At 44.4% G+C, this 9,212-nt stretch overlaps 1 long non-coding RNA gene across 3 annotated transcripts; it reads right to left on the bottom strand.

Annotated features, from left to right (window-relative positions):
• Positions 1-1,041: 1,041 nt before the first annotated feature.
• Positions 1,042-7,932, bottom strand: LOC123332853. 3 transcript variants are annotated; one of them, XR_006549964.1, is made up of 5 exons: positions 6,415-7,932; positions 5,749-6,205; positions 4,068-4,220; positions 2,301-2,503; positions 1,042-1,101 (listed from the first exon to the last, which is right to left on the bottom strand). It is a non-coding gene; the product is annotated as an uncharacterized LOC123332853 (long non-coding RNA). The 3 variants fall into 3 exon arrangements; XR_006549963.1 differs by lacking the exon at positions 5,749-6,205 and having other exon boundaries at positions 6,415-7,916; XR_006549965.1 differs by lacking the exons at positions 5,749-6,205; positions 6,415-7,932 and adding an exon at positions 5,310-5,480.
• Positions 7,933-9,212: the final 1,280 nt, after the last annotated feature.

Below are 9,212 nucleotides of genomic sequence, written 5' to 3'. Positions count from 1 at the left end.
GTGATTGGGGAAAAAAAAGTAATACTTTCCAAGTTTCTTGAGTTCATTTATAAAGGGCTTTATTGATATTAACATTACTTTTTGAAATAACCTTCAAACAGGAAAAAGCAGCTATTAATGTTTCCATTTTACAACTAGGAAATTTTGTATTAAGTGTTCCAACTGCTGCGCGACTTGAAGAATAGATTTAGCAGTAAACCAGAGGCTAGGCCTTGCTGCCACAGTAAACTATTATTATTAGGGAATTTGCTCTAAAGTTATGGATCTTCTGGGCCTTTTTCTTTTTTCTTTCCTCCTCCATGTTTCTGACTTTGCCCACTTGTCACCTGCTATGTCTTTCTCACCCCTCTCAGTTGCCATCTTAGCCTGGTAGGCACCATGACCATGATTTCTGAACCAAATTTTGGAAGTTGACTTATGAAAAATACAAATGTTCTTAAGTGGACAGGAAGACATAATTTTTGAAACCATGATTTTCCAGAAAAATCTGAGATATATGATCACCCCCATTTTACTGAGATATGGTTGTCATATAATATTGAATCAGTTTTAGGTATACAACATAGTAACTTACATGTTATAAATTGCAAAATAATTACCACAATGTGTTTAGTTAACATGTACCACCTCACAGAGTTACAGTTTTTTTCTTGTGTTGAGAACTTCTAAGATGTACTCTCTTCAGTTCAGTTTAGTTCAGTTGCTCAGTCATGTCCGACTTTTTGTGACCCCATGAATCACAGCACGCCAGGCCTTCCTGTCCATCACCAACTCCTGGAGTTCACTCAGACTCACATCCATCGAGTCAGTGATGCCATCCAGCCATCTCATCCTCTGTCGTCCCCTTCTCCTGCCCCCAATCCCTCCCAGCATCAGAGTCTTTTCCAATGAGTCAACTCTTCGCATGAGGTGGCCAAAGTACTGGAGTTTCAGCTTTAGCATCATTCCTTCCAAAGAAATCCCAGGGCTGATTTCCTTCAGAATGGACTGGATGGATCTCAAGAGTCTTCTCCAACACCACAGTCCAAAAGCATCAATTCTTCGGCACTCAGCTTTCTTCACAGTCCAACTCTCACATCCATACATGACCACTGGAAACAACTTTCAAATTAAAAAACAGTATTATTAACTGTAGTCATTGTGTGTATTTTAAATGTCCAGTACATATTCACATTATAACTGTAGGTTTGTACCTTGTGACCACCTTCACCCCTCCCAACACCCACCTCTGACAACCACCAATCTAGTCTCTGTTTCTATGAGCTCAGCTCTCATGATTCTACATATGTGTAAGATCATAGGGTATTTGTCTTTTTCTAACTAATTTCGCTTAGCATAATGGCCCCAAGGTTCTTCCTGGCTTTCTTTTCACTCAGTATCACAGTTAAACATTCAGAATCATGTTGTTCTTTTTATAAGGTCCTTGTCAGGTGTTATGGACGGATTTGTGTCCCCTCAAATTCATATGATGAAGCCCTAAACTACAGTACCTCAGCATATGACTATACTGGAAGATAAGGCCTTCAAAGGGGTAATTAATATGGGTCCCAATCCAATCTGACTGGTGTCCTTGTAAGAAATGGAGATTAGGACACCCAGAGATCCCCAGGCCTGCCCGGAGTCTAAAGACCATGTGAGAACAAGAGGCGAATGCAGCCCTCAGCCAGCAAAAGAGAGAAGCCTGGTCCCTCAGAGGCCTCAGGAAACCAACGCTGCTGACACTTTGACCTTGGATTTCCAGCCTCCAGAACTGTGAGAAAATACATTTCTGTTGTTTAAACTCCCCAGACTGTGGTATTTTGTTATGGCAGCCCTAGCAAACTAATACAGATAATTAAAAAATGGATATAGAAAGAGGCCAGAATATCTACCAATTACATGGATTTTGCCGCATGCAAATAGTTGCCAAACACTAACTCGATCCTCACCATAGCCCTGTGAGGGGCCACAGCACTGTCATTTTCATCCCCGTTTTACAGATAAGAAAACTGAGGCACAGAGAGGTTCAGTGAAAGCCTAAGGTCATCCATCTGGCATGTGGAAAAGCTGGAATTTGAACCCAGTCACCAGTATAGGAATTCTCTGTTTTGTCCCAATTTTCTGCCTATGTTCCCCAATTGATCATCCACTTTGGAAGGACCATCCTTCCAAAACTGTTTTTGGGGGCAGCATGGAAGGTAAATCTTAGGATACTGTGCCCCACTCTTGAGAGACAAGGATTCAAGACTTACTTGGGGAGCTTTGGAGAGACAAGGAAAGCTGGTTCATCCCAGAGACCCCTGGACAGAAGGAAGAGATACCTGGGCCTGGTGAACTGAGGGCGTGGAGGCAGGAAGACTTTTCCCACGATGGCTGTCACCCTGATCCACAGCTTTGCCATCCGATATCCCTGGGCTCCTCCAGGCATGTTGGCCATGTACGTAAGTGGTGTACTACATATAAGCTGCTGGAGCATGCTGGAGGCAGAATCAGAATTGGCTCATTCCCTCTCCAGTAGTCATTTCTCCATGGTAAGCAAAGGAAAAATGCCAGAGTCAGGGAGGTTCACCTTCATCCTCCAGACCAGGGTTTCTCAGCCCTGGCTCTAGTGACATTTTGAGCTAGGTCATTCTTTGTCATGCAGTTCTTCCATGGGCACTGAAGGATACTTAGTAGCATCCCTGTCCTCTATCCACTAGATGCCAGTAAGACATCAGTCACTTATGACCACCAGAAATGTCTCCAGACATTGCCAAATATCCTCTTAGAGACAAAAATCACTCCCACTGAGAAGCACTTCTCTATCTATGAGAAACAGAAAAAGATACTTCCTCAAGACACTATTTCCCTCTGTCAGGAAGTTGTCATAATAATATATGTGAGCATTCTACATTTGTGGTGTTGTATAGTGCACAACCTGCCCAACTGCCCATGGTCATCCTTCTCCTCCCTCCCTCTCTTCAAGTGTCACAGGAAAATGAGGCTAACGAGCCCTACACTTTATCATTCCTTTCTACTTTCCATATTTCTGAGATACTATAAGGAACCTGAGGGCTTCCTGACCTAAGTTCAGGGTTGGGTTTGAGACTGATCTTTCTCCTCCCTGAGGTAAGGACTAAGAAAACAAAACCTATGCTGATCCTTCTGATTTTCTAGTTCAGCCATTGATGTGACAAGGCATGAGGTGTTGATAACATTTTTTTCTCTCTGTTGAAGGAATAGATAAAACAATTTTATAGCTGTATTCCCCTATCCCTAAAGCAGGCAGTATTAATTAGGAAATAAAGCAGTGACAGGGTGTGCATTAATGGGCTATTAATGCCTGCCATGGGTGCCCGGCATGGTCCGAAGCCAAAGGCCAAGCGATTTCCACCACCTGGTAAGCGCATTAATGGCCAATTAAAGTCTATCCTGAATAGGCTCTTTCCTCTTGGTCGGGAGTTTTTCGATTAAAAAGTGGTGAAGTTTCCAAGTATGCATAGATTTGTTTTCATGCATGTTCCCATCTCTCTGTTTTTGCAAGAAGAGGCGAATCCACCCACAGAGGGTAAGGGGAAGAAATCAAAGAAAGGACTGGAGTGACAGGGACCAACATACTGACCCTTGAAGCAGTCCCTTGGCCCTGTTTCCTGGAGGCAACAGGCCCCTCGTGGAGATTTTACTCCACCCATTTCTCTCCTGTGTGTCCAAGATGCAGGAGGGAAAGAAGCTGACACTTTTGTAGAAGCTTTTGTTTTAGTGACTATTCACTCCTGTTGACAGCTTATCTTTCTAACAATACCTATCTCCTAATACATGTAAGAGCTACGGTAGCACACACTGGGTGTCCACCATGTGTCCGTGCATCCATCTATATGTCGCTGAACCCCCATCACAGCCCCTAAAAGAGGGATTCTGAGTATCCTCATGCTTCTGATGGAGAAACAGGCCCAGAGAGGTTCAATACTATGCCTAAGATCACACAGAGGTGGAGAAAGCCAGCAATGTCGCCAGCACCTAGGAGCTTGTTAGAAATACAGAATCCAGTCCCCACTCCAGAACTGCTGCTTAAGAACCTTCATTTAACAAGATCCACGGGAGAGGCATACCCATGTTAAAGTTTGAGAGGCGCGAAACTGGAGTCTCATCCCCTGGGTTATGTTCTTCTCTGCAGTCAATTAAAAGGAAGTGAAGATTCATTCTGTGCCTATTCTTCCTCAGTCACTTGGTTATCACACAAGTTTATTTAATCCTCCCAGAACCTGCAAGTGAGACTGAGAGTCAGAGAGTCAAGCACCCAAGATTCCATAAAAGAAAGTGACCAAGCCTCACTTGAACCAAGAGACGTAGGTCCAAAAGACATAGCCCCAAAAGACATAGCCCCAAAGACGTAGGTCCCTGAGCACAGCAATTCAGACTGTGGATCAGTGGGGCAGTCAGGGTCCCCACGCAGAGGTCACACAGTTCCATAGATGGCCACAGCAGACCACAAGGAAAATGTGAGAAGTTCTCACTGTGGAATCTCTGAATTCTGAGGTTTAAAGGAAAAAAATCTACTTTTCTGGGCTGGTTAAAAAGTTCTATCAAGGAGTAAAGAGCAGGCCTCTCAAAGCCCCTTCTGGACTTAGAATTTAATGCCTATTTATTGAGAACCTTTCTGTGCATTTGCTCAGTCCTACATCAAGATGAAGTTGTTCTCTGTGTCCTAAAAGCTTCGGTTCTAAAAAGGTCACAGAAATGGGTGAGACATAAAAAAATACCGGAACAATGCAACAGCTTTAATCAGACTGTCTTTGCTTTGCTTGCTTATAAGTCACTGGCTTTAAATTTAATATAGTTTCATGTCTTTATTTTTCTTGAAGTTTTTTTTAAAAGATCATATAAAGATTTCCTTCCATGTTGAGACTTTTATACTGTATTTTTCTTAAAATGGAGTATGGTACATTTACCCGCCATCAGATGATTGCTTATAACTCTCCTTGCTTTATTAAGAACACTGCTAGAGGCTTCTATGCCTCTAGTAATAAAAATGTATTTTCAGGCCCATTCAAACCAATGAAAATCCAAGTTTTCAGAGCACAAGATAATAAAAATTCTCTACATCAGTGTCTTTTAGTACTTTTAATCTGTTAACAGACCCTAAGTGTCTCAGATGAAAAGTACTCTAGTGTGACTTGCCATCATTAGCAGCATTCCATATAGGTAACTCTTGATTATTCCAATTTCTCACAAATTTGGACACTTTTACTTCCTCTATAAAATCTTTAAGGTGTGTGAAAGATAAAAAGAGGCTTGTCAATTTATTTCTCAAAATATACACAATATTATTTTGCATATACATATAGGCAAACCTTATAAATTTTGCATGAGGAGCAATGTCAGTAAAGGAGCGACTCATTTAGAAAGACAAAGTATATGAGTGTTCAGTTGTGTCTGACTCTTGGTGACTGCAGCCCACCAGGCTCCTCTGTCCAGGGAATTTTCCAGGCAAGAATACTGGAGTTGCCATTTCCTATTCCAGGGGATCTTCCCAGGGACTGAACCCACATCTCTTGGAATCTTCCAACCCAAGGATCAAATTCACATTTCTTGTGTCTCCTGCATCGGCAGGCAGATTCTTTACCACTGCGCCACCTGGGAAGCCCTGGAAAGACAGCACTTGTTACCAAGTGTTTCCTCACTGAAACCGATTGAGAATTTTAAAGAATCTGCCTACAATGCAGGGGATCCAGATTCAGTCAACAAGACTTGTTTTTGTCAGCCAAAAGACAAATAGATCTCGCCACCCACCTGCCAGAATTTTGAGTTTACATACAGACTTTAACAGGGTTCAGTCACGTTTACTGTCCAGATGGCCTCAATAACACATTACTGTCTCAAGGCAGTGTCCTTGGAACTTCCCTGGTGGTCCACTGGTTGAGATTCCACCTTCCATTTCAGGGGACACAGCTTAATCCCTGGTCAGGAAAGTAAGATCCCACATACCACAGGCAACTAAAGCCCATGTGCCACAAGTAAGACCCAACACAGCCACATTAATTAATTAATTAAAAACAAATGGCTACATCCTTCAACATGGTTCCCACTCCCACTGTAGCAGTGGTAGGCAGAATGTATAATCCAAGGTCAGGGGAGGGGGTGAGGAGTCCTTGATCGCCCAGGTCAAGATCTCTGGTCAGCTGGTGGTCACATCCCCTCAGTGACCTCCTCCAACGTGTCACCAAGGAAGGATGCCAGGAAAGATGGCCTAGGGAAGAAACCACTCAACTTGTTATCACGAATGCCTGGGCAACCGAGCAAATGGATATATAACCTTATGTAGGGCTCAGAAGTAGGAGGCATTTGGAGGCTACCCCTGGGCTGGTACTTTTCATTTTTCTCCCCAAATGAAAAAAAGAGCAGAAACCTGAATGGAGTCAAGAGAGAACCAAAAAGTAAGACTGCATATGGAGTTACCTGTGGAGCTAAGAGCATGTGTCTCAGAACTGCTGGGTCTCTGCAGACCAGTTGCTCCTCCCTTCTCCTTGAAACCTCATTGGTATAATTAACCCAGGGCAGGCCCATTCAGGCTCCCAAGTCACTTCCAAACTGTCCATGGAGCTAACAGTTACTTGCTCAAAGTGAACCAACTTCCCTAGAACTAACAGCTGGGCTGCCGTCTATAGGGTCGCACAGAGTTGGACACGACTGATGTGACTTAGCAGCAGCAGCAGCAGCAGCAGCAGGAGGCAGTGGTGGAGAGCAAGTTGACAATAATGACCAGATGAGAAGGGGGAAGACATGCTCAGTGGACCACCTGGGTGGATTGATTCTGTGTGGTTAAGTCTGAACAGCTGGTGAGGGCAGATGCAGAAAATGCAAAAGGGAAGGAGAACCATGAGGATATAGCCAAGCTCTATTGTATGGATATTTCACACATATATTTTATACAAATTCCATTAAACTTGCTCTGAATGAAAGAGAGAGAACAGAATTACCATTTAAATCATGTCAGTGATTTTAATTACATCTCACTTGATGAGCTCATAGCTCAGGGTCAGAGGGAAATATGGAGCTGTGGAACTGCCATCTCTCAGGAAGACTCAGGCCTCGGAGCCCTCTCATAGCCAAAGTCGCTCACCTTTTGCACTTTTCAAGCAAGATTATTCCTAAGTGTGAGTCACCTTCTTCATCAGGTTCCCCAAGAAATAGCAATCTCTCTCAATGGTAGAGGCAAAAATGGGCTTCTTTGGCTTTTTGTGAAACAATATGTAGTTCTCCAAAATGCTACACTCCTGGGGGATTTTTCAAGAAAACTGACCATCAGTAATGATTTATTTGTCTTCACATAATGTATGACCCAGATGTGCTGAGAAGTAAGAAAAGAATGAATGGATCAAGAAGGGCTGATCCAAAAGAGTCCGGGGGGGACCTCCACAGCCTACATGGAATGCTAGAGAAAGGGGACACCCAGCTGGTGGGAGCTGAAGATAGCAACATCCTTGGGCTCAGGAGTGAGCCCCTCTTCCTACATCTTAGTGCTCTCTTGCTCTGTTAGCCCCACTCATCCAGAGCTAAAAAGCCACAAGGGAACACTGTTCTCCAGCCTGTTCTCACATCCTTCTATCCACCTCTCTCCTCTTTCCCTTTGCCATTGGATTTCTTCACTTGCCCCCCGTTCCCCTCCCATCTTCACTTCTGCCCACTGCGATCTGGTTTCTGCCCCACTACTCATGAAACTGCTCTCCTTGAAGTCCCCAATGATTTTTTTTATTGACAAGCCCAGGGACTACTTTTCAATCCTTACCTCTGTGACCTCCAAGCCAAGTTATATATTAAACCATGTCTCTTTGGGGGAGAGTGGAGGGGGATAATTTTTTTACAATGTTGTGTTGGTTTCTGCTATACAATGAAGTAACTCAGCTATATGTATACATATATCCCATCCTTCTTGGATCTTCTCACTGCCCCCCATCTCATGCCCTCTAGGTTACCGCAGAGCACCAAGCTGAGCTCCCTGGTCATTAGTTACCCATTTCACACATGGTAGTGTGTATATATATATATATATATATGTCAACCCCAATCTCCCGATTCACCCCACCTTCCCTTCTACGATATCTCTTACTTCACAGTCTCTTTCCTTAGTTTCTGTGCCACCCAACCCTCCCAATAGGTTTCCCCTTCTCTGCACCTTTTCAGTCTCTTTCTGAGCTGAGCTTTTTGGGGGTTTTTCTGGGGCTCTGCACCAGGCTCTCTGCTCTTCATCCTCTATGCTGTATCTTCCCACGGAAGCTCATCCTCTCCCCTAGTTTCAATTACCATCTAAGTCTGTCTCCATCAAAGACCATTCTCTCTCTGCAGCTTTAAATCCACATATTGCATTCTGTTCAACATCTCCATTTAAGTGGCTCATAAGTCTGTCAAATGTACACTCAGAAAAACAACCCAGGACAATCAGTTCAATACGGGAAATTTCATATGGTGATGAGAAAGCTAAAAGGCCAAAGAGGATGGTGGGACCATCCAGAGTCACACCAGAGGAAGCCTCAGCCACCCCTCTGCTGAGCTGGGGGACAGAGAAAGAAGTGGTGTTGCCACCTATGAGGTAGAAGCTGGGGGACAGAGGTAGTGGCTGCCTGGGAGACAGAGGGCCTCAGAACTGAGCAGCCACCCACCAGCCCTGCTGCAGGTGCCCCAGTAGAGAGCAGGATGGGGAGGGGAAAATACATTGCCTTCTCCCATCCCCAGGCTCTCCACCCTCCAGCCAATGTTTTCCATTGGCTGAACCTACCTGGACAAGAGTTGGCGAGAAAGTCTGGAAGGTGGGGTTTGCAGGATTAGCCCTGTGACATGGAGCAGAGCAGTGGAAAGGCAGGGAGCAGGTCTGAGACAAACAGAAAGATGGCAGCACAATCCTCAATCTCCCTGCCTCTCCTGTCCCACTGGTAGAACCATCTTCATACTTGACCTCTCTCTTCCCCTCCACCTCCCACATCTAATGATCCTTCCTCTAAGTAGCTTATCCAGTCCTCTGTCCCTCACAGCTACCCTCACTCACAATTGTTACTGCACTGGGCGCAGATCGCCTTTCTCCCATCTCCAGACTCCCTCTTCTAATTAGTCACTACACTCCAGCCAGAAGGATTTTTCTTGAATGAACATTTTACTTCACTCTGCTGCTTCAAGTCCTACAGTGGCTGGCCTATTGTGCTTAGGATCCAGTCCAGATTCCACGGCAGGACTTTGCTGCATCTCTGATCTCCCCTCCCTGA

Source organism: Bubalus bubalis, chromosome 3 (assembly GCF_019923935.1).
Source record: "Bubalus bubalis isolate 160015118507 breed Murrah chromosome 3, NDDB_SH_1, whole genome shotgun sequence".
Lineage (NCBI taxonomy): Eukaryota > Metazoa > Chordata > Mammalia > Artiodactyla > Bovidae > Bubalus > Bubalus bubalis.
Note: the sequence above shows the minus strand (reverse complement) of the source record. Positions and strands in the feature narration are given on the sequence as shown.